The 26,690-nt window shown below is 43.5% G+C and overlaps 1 protein-coding gene and 1 pseudogene across 5 annotated transcripts in view; both read right to left on the bottom strand.

Moving 5' to 3' along the window:
* The window catches only part of MECP2 (methyl-CpG binding protein 2), a 68,592-nt gene that overhangs the window by 23,944 nt on the left and 17,958 nt on the right, over positions 1-26,690 (bottom strand). The window contains exons 2-4 of one of the 5 annotated variants that reach the window (XM_072815942.1): positions 10,530-10,874; positions 10,265-10,317; positions 8,694-8,790 (exon numbers count right to left, since the gene is read on the bottom strand). The exons of 3 other annotated variants lie outside the window; for them this stretch is intronic. The gene's annotated coding sequence lies outside the window, so the exon portion shown is untranslated. The remainder of the gene's footprint in view (positions 1-8,693; positions 8,791-10,264; positions 10,318-10,529; positions 10,875-26,690) is intronic. One more of the 5 variants, XM_072815944.1, reaches the window with a different exon arrangement.
* On the bottom strand, positions 22,740-22,818 carry LOC140628975 (U4 spliceosomal RNA; annotated as a pseudogene).

Here is a 26,690-nt window from a genome sequence, read left to right as displayed (position 1 = left end):
TCCAGAGCCTACTGGAACTCCCTTCGGAGCCTGACATTTACCTAGAATAAGAATCTGTGAACAGCCAGAGGAAGTATAGAGAACAGGGCCGTTACAGAGAACAGGGCCGACCATTGCATCACACGCCACACAACAGAGTCGATTCCACGAGGATTAGAGAATTAGCTTTAAATGGCTGGTTAAAACCTCCCACAGACTTGCCCTCTCCCAGTCCCTAATAAAACCAGGAAACAAAGGTGTGAGGAGGTGTGAAGGGAAGACTCCATCAAACAAAGGCAAAGGACATAAAACCTACCCAGCAGCCTACTGGTGCTCCTGCCCGTGTCTCACCCCAGAAGCCATGCTGGGGAGCCAAAAATACCCAAAGACCTTAGCCAATAAGCTGGAGAGAAGCAACTGAGTGGGAGTCTATCACTTTTTCCATTTAGACCCAGGAACTATAGAATCTCCTGCTGGGAGGTGCCCAGCAAGCCAGGTGGGCTCTGTGGGAGGTGACCGCTTTTGAGTACATAAAGACCCAGGGAACCACCCAGAGCCTGGGGCCTGCCCTTTCCTGCATCCCGTGGGAATGGCATATATGTCCCTCAGGCAGCTCGAATGAACCTTGGTATAAGACATTTAACACAATTAATTCTTGGGACAGGAAAGAATCCAGATACTGCCAAAGACTACCCAAGGGTGCAGCTCCCCCAGTGTGCAACTTCTCTCTGACCACACAATACCAAGTTCATGATAGCCCAGAGGAGAAAGCAGTTAGATAGGATGCCAAGAGACTAGGAAGAAAAAGCCAAGAACGCCCCCGCTGTACCAAAGCAAACAGAGTATCTGGAAATGACATGGTAACTCTGCAAACATATTATGGCCAAAAGAAAAAAAGGGGCGGGGGAATGGTTCAGGAAAGGCAGTCTTCCACCAAGAAGAGAATATGCTACAAGGAAGAGAAGGAAATTCTTTGCAACCTTTGTAAGAGCATGTTCTCAATAAGAACTCAAAGATGAGATGATAAAACACAGTATGATGAAAGGGACAAATTCTCAACTTAGACAAACAAATTGCAGACCAAAACACATCATTATGGAACCGATAAGTACATTTAAAAACAGCCAGAAACAGAATACATATAGCTGAAAATCAAATCAGACAGTGAATGCAGATGAAAAAAACAAAAAAAAACAAAAAAACAAAAGCTAAAGCAATTAGAGGAAAGCTAATAGCATTGGAAGAGACACAAAGACAATCCAACATAAGGATAATTTGTGTCCCTGTAGTAGGGAACCCAAAAAATGGAACAGAAGATGCTATCAAAAACATAAGAGAACAGACCTGAAACAAAGATGAGCTACATTTGCACCTTGAAAGAACACAATGTGTTCCCAGGAAAATGTGATAAGGAACACTTAACAGTGAGACAGACTCTGGTCAACCTCCTCAACTTCAAGGATAAGAGAAAGAATGCTTCAGGCACTTTGAAGGAAAATGCAAATGTAAACAACTTCTAAGAGGGGAAACAGCAGAAGACCAGTACTGTGTAGCATCTACACAGTTCCAGGGCAGCTCAGCACAGCAGTGAGGGGCACAGGCTTGGCAGTCAGCCTGCGATGAGTTCAAATCCTGACAGGGCTATTTGTGCTGCATTCATGTGTGCGCGCACACACACTGAGCAGAGATGTCAGAGAGACGGGCAGGAGTCTGATTCCTGGGGGAAGCCTCTCCAAGGGGAGTCTGAACCCAGATCTGAAGAAGTGGGGAGTGAGGGAGTGGGTCATATAAAGTAGGGCTCAGGTATAAGGTGCACCAAGAACCAAGGCCCTGGCCTAGGAACAACCTGGCATGTTCTAGGGAAGGCAAGAGTGGTGGGTTGGACCCAAGTGAGCAAGGAAGGGAAGATGAATTCAAAATGAAGCAGGCCAGCCCAGGTCATCTGCGGGACCCAGTACAAAATGAAAATGCAGGACCTCTTGTTAAAAAATGGAGGATTCTGAGATAGCCCCAGTAAAGCATTAAACCAAGCCTGGTTCTTCTAAGGCCCGGACATTGTATAGGCTACATGCCCAGGGAGCTGGCTTTGCTTCGCGGTAATGAACTTTGGATTTCATTTTGAGAGGGCTAAGAGGCCCCCAGAGGGTTTTACTCCCAAGAGTGACATGACCAGCTGAACAGTTTTAAAAAACCCATCCTAATGATGAAGTTATAGCATGTAAGGGGAGTGAGGGGGCAGAGATAGCAGGTGCTGCAGGGTGAGCTCATGGTTTGGGGTACTAAATGTTTATTAGGGATTGACATCGGTGAAAAAAGGAGCAGGAAGCAGACCTGAGCAGAGGAAGAAACTGAAGTGTCAAGCCCAATAAAGGTCCTGTGCACCTTGGACAGAGATGGCAGGGCGGGGGGAGGTTGTATCCCCACCTCACTCAGTCACCTGAGTGCTGCCCTGGAAACGGGAGTCTGACCTTGGGGAGGTTTTTGCAGCTGAGGCCCAGCAGAGCCCAAAGGAACTGGAGGCTGTCTGCTGACTGCACTCCCAGCACAGCGACCTCCACACCTGCCATACGGGGCCACTGCAGAGTCTATCTAGGCGGATAATTAGGTGGTGTAGGTGCTGGCAGTAGAGGGCATATGTGTACTGTGGGCAGGGGTGGCACAGATCAAGAGTTCTGCTTTCCAAATGAGATGTTTTCAACACTGAGACAGTTTACCTTCTGAAGATCTAAAGGGAAGCTGGATAGGAGTTTGCAGTTCAGGGGAGAGTTCTGGGCTAGACACAGACATCCAGGGGTCCTCAGCACAGATGTCCGAAGAGGCAGGTGAGTGAAAGAGGGCCCCATGGACGCCAAGTGTGGACAGTCCTCCCCCCACTATCTGTAGCTGCGATGAGAATAAGTCAGCAAAGGAGACAGGAAGAGAAGCGAGGAAGAAGCACAATCAGGTATATCTGCCCTGAGTATTGGTGGCAAGTGAGAGAGACCAACTCTAGCTGATTTATGCAGGCAAAGCCTTGATTAATAGGCTACTGGAAGGCAGAAAGTGGTGATGTTTCCACAATATGAATGGACTGTAAACTTAAAAATCGTTCAAACAGTAAATTCTGTTATGTATATTTTACCACAATAAAAAAAATTAAGGAAAATAGGCTACTGGTGGCCAGATTATCCTTAGAGGGCTGGAGGAACAGGTTTGAGTTTAGTTGGCCAGAAACAATATTTCAATCCTGCTGCCAGGCTGACATAGGGCAGCTAGCATTGCCTCTGCCACTCTGCAGGGGGCAGCAGTGACCACCAGCACCATGGCCACTACGTAGCTCAGCAACTTGTGTTTTCTGCAGCCCAGATGCCGAGCAAGGGCTCCTCTGTTGTTCCTGATCCCCTCTGAGGATGGGTCTGACCAGCATATGGGGCACACACCCATACCCTTGTGTAGGACTCAGGCAATTTTTTTCTGTTAAGGGCCAGACAGCAAATATTTTCTGTTTTGCAGACCACATGATCTCTGTCAGACACTGAACTTGCCAGCTTTAGTGGGAGAGCAGCTACAGATAATGCATAAAGGAAGGAGTAGAGCTGGGTTGCAATAAAACTTTATTTACAAAAACAGGCAGTAGGCCAGGTTTGGCCTTGGGATATAGTTTGCTGACTGCTGCCCTGGCTAAAAGAGAAATTAAAAAGGGAAGCATCTAGTGTTTAAGCAACTGGTCAGGTCACCTGGCCTCCCATCAAATTCTTTTTTTTTTTTTTAAGATTTTACTTATTTATTCATGAGAGAGACAGAGAGAAAGAGAGGCAGAGACACAGGCAGAGGGAGAAGCAGGCTCCATGCAGGGAGCCCGATGTGGGAATCCATCCCAGGTCTCCAGGATCACGCCCTGGGCTGAAGGCAGGTGCTAAACCGCTGAGCCACCCAGGTTGCCCCTCTCCCATCAAATTCTTAAGGTGTGGAGAGAGTTCCTTCAAACACAGAAGGGGGCTTAGATGTGAGGTGAGGTGTCCAAAGAAAATAAAATTAAGCAAGTGACGCTGCACCAGGAAAGGGCGGTATCCCCAAACAGACACAAGGAAGGAAGGGTTTCCAGAAGGGAACAACCAGTGTCAAGAGGAAGACTCACCACTGGCCATGGCAACATGGACATCCACAGGAGGCTAACAAGACTGCTCTGTGGACTGTGAGGGAAGAAAACTTCCATGAACTGGGCTGAGCAGAGTAGGAGGTTAAAAAGGGGGAAGGTGAGTAGCCAAGTCTTGAAGAGCTTGGCCAAAGGGCTAACAGAAAACTGGGTGGGAGCTGAGGAAAGAGTGCTCAGTGAAGATGGGAAATTCTAAAATACGTTCGTATGATGATGGGCATGAGTCATGAGAGAGAAAACTGACAGGGTCCCAGGGAGGGTGGAATCTGTGAGCTAGGAGCACAGGAAGTCTTTGTCACCAGTGGAGCTGTCTGTTAGAACTCTGTGGGTAGAGTGGTTTCCAGTGATGACAAATTCCAGGCTGTGATTAAGGCAGTGGGTGGTAGAAGTCACTGGAACAGAGGAGGGGTTGAGGGCCATCTACATGCACACTTAAGTCACCTGTGGGATGGAAGGGACTGGGACAGAGAGACAAAGATGTGGGCCTGGCATCAAATTCTCAGCAGAGGAGGATGGTCTGGGCAGTGAACAAGTCTGCAACAGGGAGTATGTGGGCTTGGAAAGCCGAGCGGCATGAGTCTTACAGCATGCTTTTTATGAGAACATGGATCCTGAACAGAGGACACAGCTTCTCCTCCTGTCTGAGGTCCATGGGCTGTGACAGTCAGCAGGCTGCTCTCTCAGCATGGGTACTGGCAGTGAACCAGGAGTGCACGAGGATAGGGCCTGGGGGCTTAGTAAGGGTTCTCTTCAGGAAGAGATACCTGAACTGAATCTTCAACAGTAAGAGGGGTAAGTGTGGCAAGGGAATGATGGGCATAGCCAGGAGTATGAGAGCAGTTCTGTGTAGCCGAGGGGCACACATATGAGAAAAAGAATAGCAACAGAAGATGACAGAAAGAAGCAAGGGTCATAGCAGGGGCCCCGATGCCATTTGAAGACAGGGGTACCATTCTTGGGGTTAAAGCAGGAGAGTGAGACTTGACTCTAGGGACCTCATGGAAGAGAGAAACGTGTAGGAGTGTTGGCAAGTTACTGCAGGAGTCCTGGAGATGAAGACTTGAACTAGGTTCAGGGAGGAAGGGACATAGAAGACAGAGGTGGGAGAAATAAAGGATTGTGGGCAGTGAAGGCTGAGGCAGGTTCCCAGCTTGCATGACTGCTGCTGCTACCAAATGCGACAGAGACCGGAGGACATGGGTTTTAGCTGTTCGGTCTTCTGATCTATCCACCTTATTTTGGGGGAGGCAGTGGGTTGAGAATAGGAGGGAGCAAAAAGGGCAAAAAAAAAAAAAAACCTTCCAATGCCTTGTGTGGTTAAATCTGACTAATGTGCACGGAGACCTCATGTGCCTTTTCTAACATGAACAAAACAAGTTTTATTTCCTTCAAACTTGCTTTTAGTGCTCTCTGTCGCCACCTAATGGGATGTCAGCTGAAACCCAAAGACTTACCTGGGGACTGAACAGTGGGCAACGGGAGGCTCCTCAGGCGGGGGGTGGGGCAGGGGCAACATCTGGGTGGAAAAGGACCTGCCCAGCTAACTTCGGATGTCTGACAACACATCGACAGTCCATGGGACCACCTTCTGGAAGATCAAAGGTTCCTGAAGCTTACAGAAATATTCGTTCATTAATAATACCACGTTCAGGGGTACCTGGGTGGCTCAGTCGGTTAAGTGTCTGACGCTTGATTTCGGGGTCTTGAGACTGATCCGCATCTCAGGCTCCGTGCTCAGCAGGGCAGGGCATCTGCTTCAGATTTTTTCCTCTCCCTCTCCATTCCTCCCCTGTTCCCACATGTTCACGCTCTCTCTCGCTCGCTCTCTCTCTCTCTCAAAAAAAAAAGGAAGCCTCAATCTGAGAGACAGTAGCACAATAATGAGAATGTATTTCATGCCACTGAACTGTACACTTAGAAACGATCGAGATGGGGTGTGTGGGTGGCATAGTCAGCTAAGTGTCTGACTCTTGGTTTTGGCTCAGGTCATAATCTCAGGGTCCTGGAATCAAGCCCCACGTCGGGCTCCATGTTCAGTATAAAGTATGCTTGGGGTTCTTTATCCCTCTGCCCCTCCTGCTCATGTGGTCTCTGTCTCTTTTTTTTTTCTGTCTCTTTTTAATAAATAAATAAACCTTTTTTAAAAAAAATAGTCAAAACGGTAAATATTATGTGTATCTTTACACAATTTTAAAAAAAACTTCAATCCAAGAGAAGGCAAGAAAGAAGAAAAAATAAAGAACAGAAAGTGTGGAAAAACAGAGCATACAAAATAAAATGGTATGAACAATCTAAACACATTAGCAATTAAATGGATGTAAACAGAACAAATTTTTTAAAAATCCAGCTATTTGCCATTTTCAAGAGCCATTTCTAACCCATAAAAACACAAGAAGAAAATGAAAAGTGGCAGTGCTGACCAAAAACACAGGTGGTGCAGTGCTACTAACCATCAGATGAAGTAAAATTCAAGGCAAAAGCACATACAGTCACTTCATAATGCCAAAGGGTTCAATTCACCAGGAAGATAAAACTGTTTCAAAAACTGAAAATCTGGCCTCAAAATAAATACAGCCCAAATTAACAAAGCCCATGAAGAAACTGACGTGTCCAGCAGCACAGAATACTGAGACATGTGTTCTCCCACAGTGAGTAAATCAAATAGACAAAATGACAGTAAGAAGAGAGAATACTTTCATAACCCAGTGAACAAGATTGAGGTGATGAGCTTGTATGGGCTCCTGCACTTCCACCTGGCGGCTGCACATTCCATTCAGGCAGCCATGCACTTTTCAACATGCTACAAGGGCTGCTGTCACACAGATCACCTTCTCAGTTTAGCTGGAACTTGATTTTTCTACAATAGTAACAAAAACAAACCACAAAGCCACATGCTTGGAAATTTAAAACACATTTCTAAATAATTGGGGGGGGGTGTCAAAGAAAGAAGCATAAAGGGAACTGAAAAACCCTTTTAGATGACTTAAAGTGATGATACTACACATCAAAACTTGATGCATACAGCTGAAATAGTTTGCAGGTCAGCTTTAAATGGCTGTATTTGGAAAGGAGGTTGGAAATCAATGAGCTAAGTTTACAATTTTAGGAGAGAGAAAAAGAAAACCAGAGAATGTACTCCAAGAAAGTAGAAGACATGACAAAAATAAAAGCAGAGTATAATGAGTTGTAGATGCATAGTAAATACAGGACAATAATGCCCACAAGTTCGCTCTTTGAAAAGGTAATAAAACCAACAAAATTCTACCAAGACAAGGAAAACAGAGAAGGTACAAGTAAACAATACTAAAACGAAAAAGGAGACATAAATACAGATGTTGCAGAAGTTTATAAAAGTTATGCACAACTTCATGCTAGTATATTTAGTAACACAGACAAAATGGACAAAAATATACCTTAGCCACACTGACCCAAGCAGGTGCAGGGAACATAAAATTAGGTTTCAAATTGTGTGTACGTGTATAGGACACCTCACAGGAAATCTATCAGACCCCAGAAGCAGCTGCTCCCTGCAGAGGGGCCAGGGTGGCACAGACCAAGGGTTACCCTATGGTGTGCACTTTGAGTTAAGAACCATGTGCATGGCTCATCCACTCAATAGCAGATCCAAGCACACCTGCAGACAAGGAAGGACGTCACCTGGCTGGGTGTGCAAGCCAGCCCTGGAGGTGGGGAGTGAGCTGTGTGGCAGGAGCAAACCCCAGTATTAGCAGGCACTAGGTCTTCTCTTTCCTTCTTCCTTTATTACTTTTTACAAATTTGGTAAGTGAAAATGGCATCTTCTTTGTTTTCATTTGTGTCTCTGTTCACTGAGGCAGAATTCTTTTCCTGTCTTCACTGGCCACCTATATCTCTTCTCTTCTAAATTTCCTGTTCTCACTCTTTGTTCATTAGTGTTACTAGTGGTAAGTTAGCAATAAAAACTGTTGTATGCAAGTCTAGACTGAAAAGGAAATTTAAAAATATCCCCAACTCACAATAAACAACTGTGCAACAGCCCAAGATCATTGTTCCCAGTGACCAGTCAGAAGCATTAAGTCTAGGATGATTCATTGGATGGGGATCTGCAGCTGCAATATTCAAACACTTCAGACTCACCCAAGTCCCATGAAATTGCACCCAGTATGCATGCATTCACTCACTCACCAGATAGCCTCTGTTTGTCGAGCACGGTGCTCTGACGGAGGCTGGGGTCTGCAAGAGCCCTGCTCAAAGCGGGCACTAGTGGTGCTTCCTGCCCTTCCTCGTCCGCTTTCCAGAAGGACCCTCTGAGGCACTACCAGCACTCCTACATTACAAGCCCATGACCCAAACACAATATAGTTCATCCAAAAGTTCAGAGCAGGACATTTTCCCAACGCTCTCATAATCATCACTTTACAATCTCACTCAGTGCTCAGCAACACTGCAAAGCAATGTTACTGAAGGCAACACTGAGGCTCAAAGAGGGAAAAGTGACTTGACAGCTAGTAGGTGAGAGCTGGGATTTAATCGTAAAGTTCAAAAACCTATGCCTGTCTACTATACTTAAGATAAAACTGTGAAAGTAGCATGTTTTTACCTTGCCTAGACCCCATGCACTGCAGCAAGGTCTTCGGTTGCAAGCAACAGAAACCACCTCTAGTTAACTTCAATCACAAAGGAGTTCTTTGGCAGATCTGAAAATGGAGAGACGACTAGTGAACTAAGCCCAGAAAAGCAGCTGCACAACTGAAAACACAGCCACAGTTGTACTAAAGGGGCCCCATTGCTGGATCAGCTGCTACTGTTGGCTTCCTGATGCATGTGCCACTACCATGACTTATCTCTCACTGCCCTTCAAGAGTCAGAGTGCCTGAGTGCAGCATGGGTTTGGCTGAGCCTAAGTCTCGCTACCAACCCCTAGTTTCCAGGGAGCAAGGAGAGGGAATATCTGTCACAGCAGGCCCTACCAGCTACCCCTCAATGCCTAGGTTCACTGTAGGCCTTTGTAACAAGACCCTAAGCTCAGCTAAGAAAAGGTATTTTCCAGCTTCCCAGCAGAGCTGGGATGACATTCTGGCCAATGAGACAGTGGCCGAGGGCACTGCCTTTCCTATTTTTCATGCCTGCTCTTGCCCCATGGACCATGGGCAGAGCTCATGTCCCTGCCTGCTGGCTCTGCACTTGCTCACATGTCTGGCTTCCATTGATGAGACTGAGGACGAAGAGACTTTAAGTGGCTTCTGTGTCTCTGCTCATTCCTTTTGGGGATGACATTCGCCTAAGAAGAGATTGTCCCTAGCAGCTGTTTCTCCCTCCTGGTTCCTGGAATGATGGGCTTGGGACCAGATCTGAAGCCCATTTGGCAGTTGACCTAGACCTATGAGTATGAAATAAATGATTGCTGTTCTAACCACTGTTCATTCCTCAGTAAAAACTAACAGATGTGGAGACAGAAATGGAAGTTACTAAGTGGGACTGGACAGTAAGCCCACAAGTGCTTTTCTGCCCTTCCTCCATGCCTCCTTCTTCCTACCTGGAAAGGAGGATGCAATGGCTAGACCTGCAAATGCCATCCTGTGACCATGGGCAACTTTTGAGGATAGAAGGCACCTGCTTTAGGTGATGGAGGAAAAAGATGGGAGGGGCCCTGGATCCCAGATACTTCTGGAGCCACTGCAATGGGCACGAACACCCTACCTCCAGACTTCAGGGCACAGGACAATCCCATCTTAGGCTTTCTTAAGTAGAAGCTAAGGTCCACCTCTACCCAAGATCCACAAAACGAGGATTCGACACCAAAAAAGGTATCAAGGAGTTTAGAAATAAACAAATACCACACCAAAATGTTCACAATAAACCACATGTGAGGTTTACTTGTTACATGGCTTTTTCATCAAGTTTATCACAATCACTATAATTCAAGCTATTGAAAAATGACGATATTCTGAAATTCTTCCTATTTCTCTTGGCTAAAAGTGCAGCTTTTGATTTGTTTATAAGTGAATCTGAGAGACAAAAATAAACTCAGATAATTCAGAATGTATTGAGGACAACACATATGCCTTCTGTGTGATAAGCTCCCAGTATTATTTATTCAAAGAAAATTTGCTTTACTGAAAGAAATATAAAAAGCTTGAAAGTGAAACAATTAATGACATAACACACTACCTCTTACAACACCAGAGTCCTTTCCTTGCCTTCATAGTAGTGGGTGCCATAACCTGACCAGAAGGAAAACAAAAACATTGTTCGAATTGCTGAGACTCCAAAAGTTCAATTAACCAGAGCATTTTGCTCTCCCAAACTATAGCCACCAAGTAGGAAAAGGAGCAGCCCAAGCCTGCTGAGTGAGCCTGGACACGAGGCCCAGGTAGCAGGCATACATATATGTGGCTTGGAGGCCATGTGGTGAGCCAGAAATTCTGCCCCTTACCGGTCTTGGGACACTCAGAAGTGAGTCCATCAGCTGCTCATGTTGGGCACTGTACTACAGAGGGGAAGGTCCCAAGGAGTTGCACGGGCTCTCTGCTCCAGAAGCTCAACATCCACTAGGGAAAGAGCCACATGCCAGAAGACCGTCATCCTTTTTGGCTATGGGGGCTGCACCAGATGTCTGTAGGGGTCGCTAAGGGCCCAAGAAGAGGAGTGGTCAGGCTCCTGAGGCCTGAGAGCTGGGGTGGGCAGTGTCAGCCTCCTCTCAGGAATCAGTTCCTGAGCTTCCGTCCAGTCAGGCGGAAAACCATAAAGGCCATTCTCATGGGTACTTTAGGCAGCACATCTGTTGGTAAAACACAAATGTTGTTACACAAATACAAAGCCACAGATTGCAAAGACACCTGACCGTCTTTAAAATTCATTTCCCCTGTTTTGCAAAGCTGCATTGGAAAAGCATGCTGTTAAATCATACACTCATAGAGGACGTATGTTTAAAAAGTGGGGGGACTGTGTGGGTGTTATTTAGACTTTCATCAATTTGTTCCATGTTTTTGGATAACTGCAAATCCTCAAAAAGTAAATCAAACTAACCAATCCACATATCTGCCCTTTATATGTACCTTCTGACTCCAGACTGCAGGTTTGATTAACCCATAAACAAAACTGTTCCTCTTGGCCACAGAGAAGCTAATGAGTCTAGAGCAGAGCAGGCTACGTTCTATTCTATCCCTTTCAGCATAAAACAAAATCTTAGGGCCAGGTCCCACTACAAAATTCATTCATCCATCTATCCATGCAACAAGTAAGTATGCATGATTCTAGGCATGGAGATACAGCAGGAAAAAGGTTAGAAAATCCCTGCCCTCATGGAGCTTAGATTCTTGTGGGTGGGTGGGGGGGGGGGGAGAGAGAGAGAGAGAGAGAGAGAGAGAGAACACAAATAAAACCAATGAGTAAAAGACAGCATATAGCAGACAGTGACAAGTGTGAGGCTGGAAAGAGGAACTGGTGGCAGTAGAGTCAGATGTCAGCTTTCAGGGAGTGGAAGGTGACACTTGAGCAGACTTGAAGGAGACAAAAAGGGAGCTGTGTGATACCTGGGGGAAGATGTTCCCAAGAGAGGGAAGGGCAGGGTATACTCAGAGGGTCCAGGAAGGGAGGCTAGGGAGGCCACAGTGGATGAGTAACAGGAGAGTGGCAGGAGAGGTGATCACACCAGACCTTGTGGGCCACTGTAAGAACCTTGGCTCTAATTCTGAGTTGGAGGGGGCGGTCCAGCGAGGGTCCTGATCAAAAGAGTGCTATACTACTCCAGCCTGCATGCTGCAGCACTGGACAGAGATGCAGGCAAAAGGAAGCGAGGCTGGGAGCTTAGACCAGGATGGGACCAGGTGAGATGAGGAGAGTTGTCAGGGAGAACAAACAGGGCCTGTGGATAAATGGGATATGGTGTAGAAGCTATGTGGGTAACTAGCACCAGGCTTTTGGCACAGGAGCAAGGAGATGGAGTTGCTGTTTATTGCGAAGGGAAAGACCAGGGAAAGAGAAGGCACTGCGTGCGGAGGGGGTGTCGAAGCCCAGGTTTGAAGAGGTACAGTTGGAGAAGCCTGTTAGAAGATAAGCAGATATTAAGTTGGCACTAGGAGCATGGGTCTGGAGCTCAGCACGCCTGGTCAGCCTGGAGACAAAAATTTGGTAGCCAGAGGTTTGCAAATGGATAGAGAGCCATGAGGGCTAGATAAGATCACCTTAGGAGTGAAGGTGGAGAAGTGCAAGCCCGAAGGCCTCCAACATCACTTGGGGACACACTCATGAAGGACCTCTTGAGGACTACGAAGGATCTCTGAATACAATGGACAATCTTGCCCTGCAGAGTTCTGTCCCAGTAAGGATGACAGACAATTAAGATAAATATGGTCAGTCACCTATTCTGTTAGAAAGGGACCAAAGCTGTGGTTTGGAAGAAACAGGGTGGTCAGAGTAGGCCTCACTGAGCAAAAAGCCTCGAGGGAGGAAAGGGACTGACTCACATGGATAACCAAGATCGCTGATACTGACATGTCAGGAAAGAGAAGTAACAACTAACTCCTGGGTTTATTAAAGACACAAAGGTCATCATTCCTGTCAGCAAAGAGCCAACTACAGACAGCTCAAGAAAGTGTGTGGAGAGAGAGGAGTCCTGCCGGTAAAGGGAGGCAAAGAAGGTGGAAGGGTGGTGGGGTCAAGAGCCACTTTTGTCAAAATTGGAGAAGTAGCAGCAGGCTTCAAGGGATATGGGAAGGATCCAGCATCAAGGAAACAATCAATCTCTGACACAGAAGAGGGCTGCAGAGATGGCCTGGAACAGAAATAGGAGCAAGGGCCCAGGAGAGGAGTGAGGGTATGGGGTGGAAAGGTGGATGCTAGTGAGGAGATGCAGGACCTGCTGATGTTCTCCTTTGGATTGCTTTCCTGCTCTCCAGGAACTGGGAAACGATGTATCAGAAGGTGTGATGGCTGATGAGGAGGTTGGGAGAGGCAAGGAGAAACTGGCGAACTGCAGTATGCTGGCCAGCGAAGTCAGGGGGCTCTATTCAGCTGTGTGGCAGGTGATAACTGAATTTCATCAGTGTTAAGGCTTCAACAACAGAATATGACAAAGCATGAAATTGGTGAAGCTGTCGAGGTGGCATGCCTGGGGATTACGACGACTCCCCATGCCATTCACATAGGGAAGGAGATGAGCGAGGATACGAGGGAGGTCTGGGCCAGGGAGCAGATGGAACCTTCACTGGCATCTGAGTGCCTCCAAGGACAAAAAAGGCTTATTGAAGCTGGGTATGGAGGCACTCAGCTGGACGCAAAGAAGGAGCTCTGCTTTTGCAGATGATAGAAACGATCAGGGCTACATTTTCGGGCACCAGCAGCAGCTACTGTAAAAGTTGTCTGACTTTAAGAAAGAACAAAAAGTTGTGGCTAGGCTTCAGAGTATGTGCATCTTCAAAAAGTCATTTTTAAAGGAGCAAAATTGTAAGCACTTTCACCTTTTTAAAAAGTGTTACACCCAACGTGGGGCTTGAACTCACAACCCCAAGATCAAGAGTCACATGTTCTACCCACTAAGCCAGCCAGGCACTCCAGCACTTTCACTTAAACAGACAAAAAAAGATTTTACTGATTTGAGACACGGAGAGAGCACAGAGTGGGGAGGGACAGAGGGAGAAGGAGAAGCAGACTCCCCACCGAGTTGGGATCCTGAAATGGGGCTTGATCCCAGGACCCTGAGATTGTGACCTGAGCTGAAGGCAGATGCTTAACCCACTGAGCCACACAGGTGCCCTGCACTTTCACTTTTTAATGTTTTACTTCCACATCTACTCATGGCCCAAAGTACAGGAGTAGGAGCACAGACTTAAAGGAACTCTTGATTTTACCTACACAAACTTTCCAGTGAATAAGGTTGTTCTGTTACAGTTCCCAAACTGTGGCAGCCAGACACCCAGGAGTTACAGGGGTGCTGTATAAAGACCACTCCGGGACAGCCTCGGTGGTGCAGCAGTTTAACGCCACCTGCAACCCAGGGTGTGATCCTGGAGTCCCGGGATTGAGTCCCACATTGGGCTCCCTGCACGGAGCCTGCTTTTCCCTCTGCCTGTGTCTCTGCCTCTCTCTCTGTGTCTCTCATGAATGAATAAAGACTTTTTTTTAATCTTTAAAAATGTTTTTAAAAAGACCACTCAGGCAAGATAAATAGCTCATTAAGTCTACCATGAGCTCTGTTAGCTAAAATACTGTGGTCATGCTACACAAAATAGAACTGAATGGCTGGCTACTGTCCCTCTGCTTATAGCCTGGATTCCACTGAAAACTGTTCTGTGGGGGACTCCTGGCCTTCCCTAGGACCTTCTACCCTGGTGATGGACAGGTGGGTTCAATGGTAGCCACAAAAAGGTACATACATGTCTTAAACCTGGACCGCTGAATGTGACCTTATCTGGGAAAAGGGTCTTTGCTGATGTGGTGAAGTGAAAGATCTCAAAATGAGCTCCTCCTGGATTAGGGTGAGAAGCCAAGTGCAGATAGAAGCACCAGATGCGGGCAGCCCGGGTGGCTCAGCAGTTTAGCGCTGCCTTCAGCCCAGGGCCTGATCCTGGAGACCCGGGATCAAGTCCCACATCGGGCTCCTTGTATGGAGCCTGCTTCTCCCTCTGCCTGTGTCTCTGCCTCTCTGCCTCTCTCTCTCCCCCATGAATAAATAAATAAAATCTTAAAAAAAAGAAGCATCAGATGCAGTGATGTGACCATTAGCCAAGGAACATCCAGGACTGCCAGGTAGCTGCCAGCCACTGGAAGAGCAGGAAGGATCCTCTGCTAACTAGAGCCTCCTGAAAGAGTGGGGCCCTGTGACACCTGAATTTTGGACCTCTGGCCTCCAGCACTATACAAGTTCTAATTCTCAACAGACTAGTGAACCTTAAACCAAGGATCCATATGACTTCTACCCTCCCCACCCTTACCAAAGAGGAAGTTCCCACCTAAAGCCCACCCTCCATGCAAGGACTCTGCTCTTCTAGAGCTCTGTCTCCCCCACTGCCCCCCACATAAACATGCTCTCATAGCCACCCATCTGAAAAAGACCCTCTGTAACACCATCGACCTCGACCCTACACTCATTTCTCTGGTCCTCATCATGGCACAACTTCTCAAAAAGAGTTGTATATACCTGGTCTCTACTCTCTCACCTCCCACTCACTCTGATCTGGCTTCTGTCCCTATCGCCTCTGATGAAGTTCACCACATTACAGCTAGGTCCTTGCTAAAAATCCTTCACTAGACAAAGACCAAATATATACATGTATTTGCTACCTAGCCCTTCAAATCTTGAAGAAACAAAGTACAGATGTATAAAGAGGAAGAAACCTCCAACAGAGATGATACCACAAGGAGACTTCTGAACGGATATATTTCACAAATTTCTAGATGCTAGAAGTAGGAGGAATATGTTGACTAATGGAACAGTGCACAATGTACTACAAAGGAAATGGGAGCCCGTGTGCCAGTGAGAACCCAAAAGAGGCTCTTAGAGCAGCGCAGACCAGGGACAAGCAGTGCGCCTCAAACTTCCATGGATCACTTGGGTGAGCATCATATTGTCATTGAGAAGGTTGCAGCAGCGCAGTTCCAGAAAGCTCCAAAGTGAGGCTAATGATACTGGGGCTGGTCGGTGGAGCACCCTTTGAGTGGCTAGGTGCCACTTTCTGGTATTCAAGAAACCAAGGGGTCTTTTCTAAATCTATGGCTGGAACTTTCCTTTCCTCCCTGCAAAGCTCCTGGTGGACAGCAGCCCAGGTGAAGCCCACTTCTATCTGGCCTCTGAGGGTCCATGGCAGAAAGGCTGACTCCTGTCTGCTTACCTTGCAAATGCAACTCTGGTTAACCTGTTCTGTCCCGAACAGAACTCCTAATTCCAAATCCCTCTTAGGTGAGAGACCCCACAGGAAATGGGACTCCACCAGAGCAGAGGCAGTGCGCCAACTACCCAGGCTTCTTGTCCCCAACCTGAATGGCTCTCCAGGGCCAGGGGAAGAGATCCAGCAACATGGAAGAGGGACCAATTCTGTCCCTAGAGGAAATATAATATTCTGGGAAAAATTCTAGAAGACAATATAGCTATAAAACCATAACAGAAGTGTTCACAAACAAGAAAGAAACAAACAATACAAGGGTTCAGAGATTAAAAATGGATTAGCTACAAATACATAACAACAGTGTGGCATTGTTTACAATAGGAAAAGGCTGAAAAGGATCCATATGTCCATCCACAGAGAGCTGCTCAGCTAAAGCACAGTTCATCTATACAACGGAGTCTATGTAGCAGGAATACGAAGAATGAGGAAGGGAAAACTCCATATTGCCATAAAAGAGGAGGGAATGGACACTGACAGGGAATGATCTCCAGGACAGACCAAGTGGAAACAAACTAAAAACAAAATGTGAAGCAGTATATCCATCATGCTAACTTCCTGAGTAAGGAAGAAGGAGAAATAAGAATACAGGTCTATTGGCTTATCTTTGTAAGAGGAAACACTTAGAAGGATGAGCAAAAAACTAATAAAGTGATCACCTACAAGGGAATCAAGGGGGTAGAAACAGAAATGCGGCTTCTGAGTATTTCTTTTCAAGATTTTATTTATTTATTTGAGAGAGAGAGCGAGCATGAGCAGAGGGAGGGGCAGAGGAGGAGGGAGAAGCAGATTCCCCACTGAGTGGGAGCCCAACGTAGGACTCGATCCCAGGACCCGGTGATCATGACCTGAGCAAAAGGTGGACACTTAACTGACGGAGCCACCCAGGTGGCCTTGCATATATATTTCTTATATGGGTTGGCTTAAAAAAATTCAAGTCTGTTATACTAGATTCAACAGACATCAACTTGCATTTTAATGTTGCTTACATATACATAAAATGTGGGCACATAAGCCATTAATATAAAGAACCATTATTACAATTGTAACTTGTTATTCTATGATCACAACTAAACAAGATTCAGTGAAGTAGCAATTCCCCATATTAAATTAGGCTTGACTTTTGAACCATTAAATACTTTACATATTCTAAAAATAGAGGAAAAAAGTAAACAATGCTGAAAACAAATAAACCTGGCTGTATATCAAATCAATAATAAAACCACACAGGAAAGAACTGTTCCAAGTGACTTTCCTCCAACATATTATAAAGAAAAATTCAAACATACAGAAAAATTGAGTAAACCACACAAAGAACACCCACATACTCAATCACCTAGATTTTGCCATCGTTGACATCATTCATTTATCCAGCAATCCATCTTATTTTCTTTTTTATTTTTAAAGATTTTATTCATTTATTCATGAGAGACAGAGAGACAGAGAGAGAGGCAGAGACACAGGCAGAGGGAGAACCAGGCTCCATGCAGGGAGCCAGACGTGGGACTCAATCCCGGGTCCCCAGGATCACACCCTGGGCTGAAGGCAGCGCTAAACCGCTGAGCCCCCCAGCGATCCCCTCCATCTTATTTTCAATGCATTTCAAAGTTTGCACACAAGTATACCCAAATACTTTGGCACACATACCATTAACTAGAGTTGAGAACTCATTTTCGGTTTTTTAGATAAAATTTACAACCAGTGAAATGACAAATCTTTCATGTGTATCATTTGATGAGCTCTGTCAAGTGCATGCATCTGTAGAAGCCAAACCTCTATTAAGATAGAAAACATCACTATGACCACAGAAAGTTCCCTGCTACCATTTCTCATTCAGTCATACTCAACATTCTCATCAATATTTGCTATTGTCAATTTTCAATTTTGGCCATTCTGGTGGATGTGTAGTAGTATTTCATTGTGGTTTTAATTTGCATTTCTCTGATGGATAGTGTTAAGCACTTTCTCATGGTCATCATTCATATGCCCTCCTTTGTGAAGTATCTATTAAAAATTTTCCTCTATTATTGAACCGTAGGAGTTCTTTATATAGTCTAAATACAAGTACTTTGTCAAATATATGATTTTCTATTTTCTCTATTACTTGTCTCAACTATTTTCTCAGTGATTTGTCTTTTCAATTTAACGGTATTCTTTAAAGAGCAAAAAATTTTAATTTTAATGTTGAAGTTTCCTAACCCCGGTACCTAAGAATGTGACCTTATTTGGAAATAGGGTCGTTGCAGATCTGTTTAGTTAAGATGAGGTCATCCTGGAATAGGGTGGGCCCCTAATCCACTAAGACTGGTGTCCTTATTATAAGACAACTATGTGAAGACACAGACACATGAGGAAAACACCATGTGATGAGGAAGGCAGACACTGCAGTTATGCAGCTGCAAATCAAGAAACATCAAAGAGTGCCAGCATGCCACCAGAAACTAGCAAGATGCAAGGAAGGATTTCTCTACAGGTTTCAGAGGGTGCATGGCCTTGCTGACACCTTGAGTTTTAAGCCATCCTGTCTGTGGTATTTTGTTATAGCAGTTCTAGAAAACTAACATGGATAGGGTCAAGGTTCATTTTTGTCTGGTATAAACATTATTTGCTATGATTCAGAACCATCTGGTGGAAAGGTTGTCCTTTCTCCCACTGAACTGCTCTGGTGCCTGTGTTAAAAATAAAATGATCATTGGGGCATCTAGTGGCTCAATCAGTTAAGCATTCAACTCTTGATTTCAGCTCAGGTCATGATCTCGGGGATGTGAGATCAAACCTCGCATGAGGCTCTGCACCGGGCATGGAGCCTGCTTAAGATTCTTGCTCTCTGAGCAGCCTGGGTAGCTCAGTGGTTTAAGCGCCTACCTTAGGCCCAGGGTGTGGTCCTGGAGTCCCGGGATCGAGTCCCACATCAGGCTCCCTGCATGGAGCCTGCTTCTCCCTCTGCCTGGGTCTCTGCCCTCCTCCCCATCATGAATAAATAAATAAAATCTAAAAAAAAAAGATGCTTGCTCTCCCTCTCCAACCCCACCCCCTTTGTTCTCTCTCTCTCTCTAACAAAAAAAGGTCACAGAACTTTGGAAAATTTCTGGGCTCTTTATTTCTACTCCAGTGAACTATGTGTTTATGCTTTTGCAAGTATCAAGTAGTCATGATTACTGCAGATTTATAGGAAGTCAGAGCCAGGTAGGGTAAATGTTCCAATTTTGTTGTTTTCAAGATTGCTTTGAATGTTCTAGTACTTTGCATTTCTATATACATTTTAGAATCTGCTTGTCAATTTCTACAAAAAGACTGTAGTTATTACTGGAATTATGTCTAATCTATAGGTCAAGATGGGGGAACTAACATACAGTCAACCACTCAATTCATGAACATGGTATTTAGGTCATTAATTTATTATATCCATGTTTTCGGTTTCAGTGTATAGACCATGTACATTTTCATTAAATTATTCCTAATGGTTCTGATTATTTTCACCTTTCAATTAACTTTTGCATAATTGATCTTATGTCCTGAGACCTTGCTGAATTCATTTTTTAGTTTTAGTTGCTTTTTCTCTCCTCTATAGGTTCTCAAATTTCCTACATTACCCCCAAAAAGAATAGTTTTATTTCCTTTTAACATTAATGCTATTTATCTTTTCTTGCCTTATCATACTGGCTAAAACATCTAGTACAATACTAAACATAAGTATTAAGTGTTGACACACTTTTGCCTTTTCTCTGATTTTAGGGGTAACATGTTCAATATTTTACTATTAAATACAGTGTATCTGTAGCTTTCATAAATGCATCATAACAAATGATCAAGTTCCCTTCCATTCCTAATCTGGTAAGTTTCTATTATGAAAGGGCATTGAATTTTGTCAAATGCTTTTTCTATGTTTATTGAGATAATTATGTTTTTATTCCTCTATTCTTTTTAAAAAGATTTATTGGGATGCCTGGGTGGCTCAGCAGTTTAGCGCCTGCCTTCGGCCCAGGGCGTGATCCTGGAGTCCAGGGATCGAGTCCCACATTGGGCTCCCTGCATGGACCCTGCTTCTCTGCCTATGTCTCTGCCTCTCTCTGTGTCTCTCATGAATAAATAAATAAAATCTTAAAAAATAAAATAAAAAGATTATTTATTTATTTGAGAACTTGTGTGCACATGCATGCACAAATGGTGGGGAGGGACAGAGGAGGGAGAGAAACAAGCAGACTCCATGCCCAGTGTGGAACTCAACACAGGACTTGATCTCATGACCCTGAGATCATGAGATGAAATCCAGATCAAATCAAGAGCTGACCAGTTAACCAACTGAGCCACCCAGGTGTCCCCTCCTTATTCTCTTAATACGGTGAACTACAGAGTGGCTTTTGAATGTTAAATCACATTTTTATTTCTGAGAAAAATATCACCTGGTTGTGATCCATTATCTTCTTATATATTAATTTGACTTACTAATATTTTATTAGGATTTTGACATTATGTTAAGGATGGATATTGGTCTATAATTTTCTTGTTAGGTAATCATTTTGTAAGATTTGGTATCAGGGTTATGGCAGAATCATAAACTATGAAGTGTTTCTCCTTAAATCTTCTAAAAGCTTATGTTTATGTAAGATTGGTGTTATTTCTTCAATGTTTGATAAGATTCACCAGTGAGACAAACCATGAGAGACTCCTAACTCTGGGAAATAAACCAAAAGTGGCATAAGGGGAAGTGGAGGGGGATAGGGTAACTGGGTGATGGGCATTATGGAGGGCACATGATGCGATGAGCACTGGGTGTTATACTATATGTTGGCAAATTGAATTTAAATTAAAAAAAAATAGGGATGCCTGGGTGGCTCAGCAGTTGGGCGTCTGCCTTCTGGCTCGGGGCTTGATCCTGGAGTCCCGGGGTCGAGTCCCACATCAGGCTCCATGCATGGAGGCTGCTTCTCCCTCTGCCTGTGTCTCTGTCTCTCTCTCTCTCTCTCTGTCTCTCATGAATAAATAAATAAAATCTTTGAAAAATAAAAAAATAAATTTAAAAAGCCAAAAAAAAATTCAGCAGTGAAACCATTTAGGCTTAGAATTTTCTTTTTTACTTTTTTTTGGGGGGAATCTTTTTTGAAGTAGGCTCCATCCCCTACATGGAGCTTGAATGCACAACCCCAAGATCAAGAGTCCCATGTTCTACCTACCAACTTAGCCAGCCAAGCACCCTGATAATGAATTAAATCTTTTTACTTGATAAATGGCTATTAAGTATTTTCTATTTCAAATTATGTCAGTTTTGACATGTCCTTTTCTTCAAGGAATTTGTCCATTTCATATGCCAACTTTAGCTTATAACATTCCCTTAGGATTCTTTTAATGTCTGAAGAAGTTTCAGCAACATTCCTTTTACGCTTGATATAGGTAACTCACGAGCTTCTCTTTTCATCTTGATTTGCCTGGCCAGGGGATTATCTGTTGATATATTCAAAGATCCAACTTTTGGCTATGTTAATTATCTCTATGGCTGTTTCTACTTCATAAATTCCTGCTCTTACCTTTATCACTTCCTTCCCTCTATTTACTTTGCTTTTTCTTTTACTAGCTTCTTTTTTTTATTTTTAAGATTTATTTTTATTTATTTATGATAGACACACACACACACACAGAGAGAGAGAGAGAGAGAGAGAAAGAGAGAGGCAGAGACACAAGCAGAGGGAGAAGCAGGCTCCATGCCGGGAGCCCGACGCGGGACTCGATCCCGGGACTCTAGGATTGCGCCCTGGGCCAAAGGCAGGCGCCAAACCGCTGAGCCACCCAGGGATCCCCTCTTTTACTAGCTTCTTAAAGTAGAATCTTCGATCACTAATTTTATACCTTTCTTCTTTTCTAGTAAATGCATTTAAGGTTATAAATTTCATGGAGTACTCCTTTAACTGCATCCTATCAATCTTAATGTTTTATTTTCATTATAATTCATTGTTACTTGAAATATTCTCTAATTTTTCTTTTGACTTCTTTGACCCATGGGCTGTTCAGAAATGTATTAATTTTTAAATAGTTGGGGTTTTTCTTCTAGATCTTGTTATAATTTAATCCCATTCTGATCAAAGAACATAAATCAAACTTCTGGAATTTACTGAGACTTGTGTTATCATCTAGCAAATGATATAGTGTTGAACTGTATTATGTACATTTGAAAAGAATGTGTTCTGCAATTGTTGAGTGTTATTCCATAAATGTCGATTAAGTCAATGTGGCTGGTAATGTTCAGATCTGCATCCGGATTTTTGTCTAGTTCTAATAATTACTCAGTATTAAAATTTCCCAAGTATGATTACAAATTTCTCTATTTCTCTCTTTAATTTTGCCAATTATTCTTCATGTACTTGGCAGCTTTATAACTAGTTTTATAACTAGGCATATACACATTTGTGATTGTCAATGCTTTCCTGATGAGCTGATCCTTTTCTCACTATGAAGTGTGTCTCTTTATCTCTGGTAATATCCTTTGTTTTGAAGTCTGCTTTTTTTGATATTAGTATTGCTACTCCAGCTTTCCTATGCTTACTGTTTGCACAGTATACCTTTCCCCATTCTTTTATTTTCAACCTAGCTGTGTCTTTATATTAAAACCACTTCTCTCACAGACAACATATAGTTGGGCCTTGATTTTAAGTAGGCTGCACTCCCAGCATAGAGCCCAACATGGGACTTGAACTCATGACCCTGAGATCAAGACCTGAACTGAGATCAAGAGTCAGATGCTTTTAACAGACTGAGCCACCCAGAGGTCCTGGGCCTTGATTTTTCAATTAGCAATAATCGCGCTTCAGATAAACCTCATTGGCTACAATACTGCCACTGCGCAAAGCTCTGGGCCTTGATTTTTTTTAAGATTTATTTATTTATTCACGATAGACATAGAGAGAGAGAGAGAGAGACAAAGGCAGAGAGAGAAGCAGGCTCCATGTCGGGAGCCCGACTCGGGACTCAATCCCGGGACTCCAGGATCGCGCCCTGGGCCAAAGGCAGGCGCCAAACCGCTGAGCCACCCAGGGATCCCCTGGGCCTTGATTTTTAATCCAGCTTACAATCTCTGCTGTTTTAACTGAAATGTCGAGTCTGTTTTCATCCAATGTAATTATCAATATGAGTGGATTTAGGACTACTGATTTGTGTTTTCATTATGAGCTATTTTCTTTTATGTACTTGAGCATAGTTACAACAGCTGCTTTAAAAATTTGTCTATGCTAATTCCAACACGGGTCATCTTGGAGTACGTTGCCATTGATTGCCTGTTCTCTTGAACAGGGAGGGGTAGGCAAAGTATGACCTGCAGGCCCAATCTGACCTACTATCTATAAATAAAATTCTACTGGAATGCAATCATGCCTATTCACTTATGTACTATCTATGGCTGCTTTCACACTATAACAGTAGAGTTGCATAGTTGTGACAGAGACTACATGGCCAGCAAAGCCTAAAATAGCTACTGTGTACAGAAAAAATTTGCTTACCCCTGGTTCCTGAGTAAGGATCACATTTTCCAATTTTTCAAATGTCCAGACATTGTGAATGATAGACTGACAGATTTTGGATTCTGTTATAGTCCAATAAACAGTACCAATTTATTTTAGCAGACAGTCAAATTGGTAGAATTCAAACTCCAAACTATCTTCCCCTATGGTGGGAGGCATCTGAAGTTCTGTTCATTTATTTTGCCATAGCTGGAATTTGGTCAAGTTTATATGAAAAATTTGGGCCCCCTGCCTGTGTCTATCTGCTTTCCAGGATTTCTGTCCTTGGTTTCCAGCTGCTGTTGTTGCTGTGAACTCTGTCCTGTGATTCTTCAATCACTGAGACTGCAGGTTAGTGGTAATATTGGTATTATAATTTTATAACTATTTTATGTATATTATTTGATAAAGCAAGTATGTTAAGAATCAACATCTTTGGGGCGCTTGTGTGGCTTAGCTGGTTAAGCACCCAACTCTTGGTTTAGGGTAAGATCATGATCTTGGGGTCCTGAGATCAGGTCCTGCATTGCCGGGTTCCCTTGCTCAGCAGGGTCTGCTTCCCCCCTCTCGACCTCTCCCCCAACTTGTACACTCTGTCTCTTTCTCTCAAATCTTTATTTTTTTAATTTTTTTTCTTTCTCTCAAATCTTCAAAAAAAATTTTTTTTCTGTTTATTAGAGACAGAGAGAGAGAGAGAGAGAGAGAGACAGACAGACAGACAGGCAGAGGGAGAAGCAGGCTCCATGCAGGGAGCCTAACATGGGACTCGATCCCAGGCCTCTAGGATCACGCCCTGGGCTGAAGGCAGCGCTAAACCGCTAAGCTACCAGGGCTGCCCTCAAATAAATAAATCTTAAAAAATGAATCAACATTTTCAGTGTAAGAAAAAGATATGAAAGAATAAAAGTTAAAGACAAGCCCTCAAATGTTAAATTTCCAATATTAGTTTAAAATCCTTTTCAGTATATTTTGTAGCTTTATCCACTGAGAGAACCTAGAGAGAATGTCACCCCTGTAAGAACGAGCACATCTAGCACCCAAATCTTGGCTACTAAATACCATTCTCCACTAAAAGGAATCAGAGCTCTTGGAACCAGTTCTGGGGCAGGAAAAGCACACATGGAAAAAGAACACATGCTTTCTTACTGTACCAGAAAGCAAAGAATCACTCAAAGATTCATTAATGAGAGTATGCCAAAGGACCCAGGTGCCAGCATGAAGGGGTTCTCATTGACCAAATCTGGAATAATTGGATAAAAAAATAGTGACTATAGCTGAATTGTAAAACATTCAATAAACAAAAATCCGTGAGTCCACAATGACATGAAAGAGAAGAGAAAACACAACAGCAGACAGTTTGCCACCATCTGAGGGTGACTATTACAGCAACTCCTTACTTTGGAATTTAGTAATTAATTTAGTAATTAAAGGCAAAGATTTAGTACTTATGGTATCTTTTTAGGAGGAAATACAGTTCTTCCTTACTTGATTGAGGGAAAGTTCTTTACAGAAGCATGCCAATATTAAATGTAGAAGAGGTGACAGAATCAGAAAATCCATCATTTTGTAATTCCCAGTGAAATAACAGATTAAAGCAAGAAAGGATCATCAATGAATGCTAAAATCATTGCGTGAATGGTTGTTGGGCCACAGAACCTCTGTACGGTGCCAAAGCATCATACCACACATTACTTATCAATTACAACAGGAAAATTGTGCAGCTGCATCTGGAGAGACCTGGTAGTCATCTGCTTCCTCAACCAAATGGTAAAACAGAACATCAGGAGCCACAGGATACCTATCCAGTGTGTGTCTCCTGATCTGATACTAACACTAAATAATCTTGCCCAATATGTTTACCTAAGCAAGCCCTCTAATCTAACCTTTCATTTATAATTAATTATAAGGGAGAAACAGGAAAAGAGACACATTTAGAATATGAGCCTTCTGTAAAACAACTGGGCAGGTTGATTCAAAAAGTCAATGTCACAGGTGGAATGGGTGGGGCTGTTTTTATTAAAAGAGAAAAAGGAGGGCAGCCCAGGTGGCTCAGTGGTTTAGTGCCGCCTTCAGCCCAGGGCCTGATCCTGGAGACCAGGGATCAAGTCCCACGTCGGGCTCCTTGCATGGAGACTGCTTCTCCCTCTGCCTGTGTCTCTGCCTCTCTCTCTCTCTCACTGTGTGCCTATCATAAATAAATAAAATTAAAAAAAAACATTTAAAAAAATAAAAGAGAAAAAAGAAACATACTCAAATGTAAGGTATAAATTTTAATCGCTTTCCAGTTTCCTCTTCCCAAACAGCGGTAAGAATCATTTGGGAGAAATTAGAATTTAGAATGACTGTCTGATGATAACATTAGAGAACTGTTAATGTTCTTAGATGTGCTCTGGGCATTGTGTTATATTGGAAAATGTCCTTATTTTCAGGAGATGTATGCTGAAGTACTTAGGGATGAAATGTCATGATATCTACAAATTCCTTGCAAATGGTCAGCAAAAAGATATAAAAATGCACATATCTAAACAGACCAAGCAAGTATGTCAAAATGTTAACAATTATTGAATCTAGGCAGTGGGCACACAAGATTCACAGTAAGTAGAGAAAAAGATTTGGCTGAAATAAAGAATTTAACAGAAGGGATGGAAATAGAGTCTAGGAGATCTTCCAAAATTCAGAGTGAAAGAAAACAAAAGGAAAATATGAGAAGATTAAGACAGAGGACCAATATAAGAAGTCCAAAATTAAGCTAAAAGGAATCTCCATAAAAAAAAGAGAAAATGGAAAAATGAAACTTTTTTTTTAAAAGAATTGACAATAGACAAAAAGTATTTTGACTGAATGACCCCAGTACAATGAATGAAAAAGACACAATTCCAGACACATTCTCCTGAAATTTCAAGACACTGAAGAAAAAAAAATCCTAAAAATTTTCCAGGGAAGAAGAAAAAAGGCCACCTACCAAAGAACCACAATCAGATTAACATCAGATGTTTCTTTCATCAGTGACTTTGCACACTAGAAGACAATGGAAGTAGTGCCTTCAAAATCAGGGGTGAATCCTATGCTCAATCGAGAAGAGCATAAGTAAAGCATTTCAGACATGCAGTGACTCAGAAGACTTGTCTCTTATAATCCTTTTGGCTGCAAGTAACAGAAAAGCCAACTCAAACCGGCTTACACAATAAGAAAATATATTCTCACATAACTGGAAGCCCAGAGCTGGGG

This window comes from Canis lupus, chromosome X (genome assembly GCF_048164855.1).
Source record: "Canis lupus baileyi chromosome X, mCanLup2.hap1, whole genome shotgun sequence".
Taxonomy (NCBI): domain Eukaryota; kingdom Metazoa; phylum Chordata; class Mammalia; order Carnivora; family Canidae; genus Canis; species Canis lupus.
This window is presented reverse-complemented; position numbering and strand designations above follow the sequence as displayed.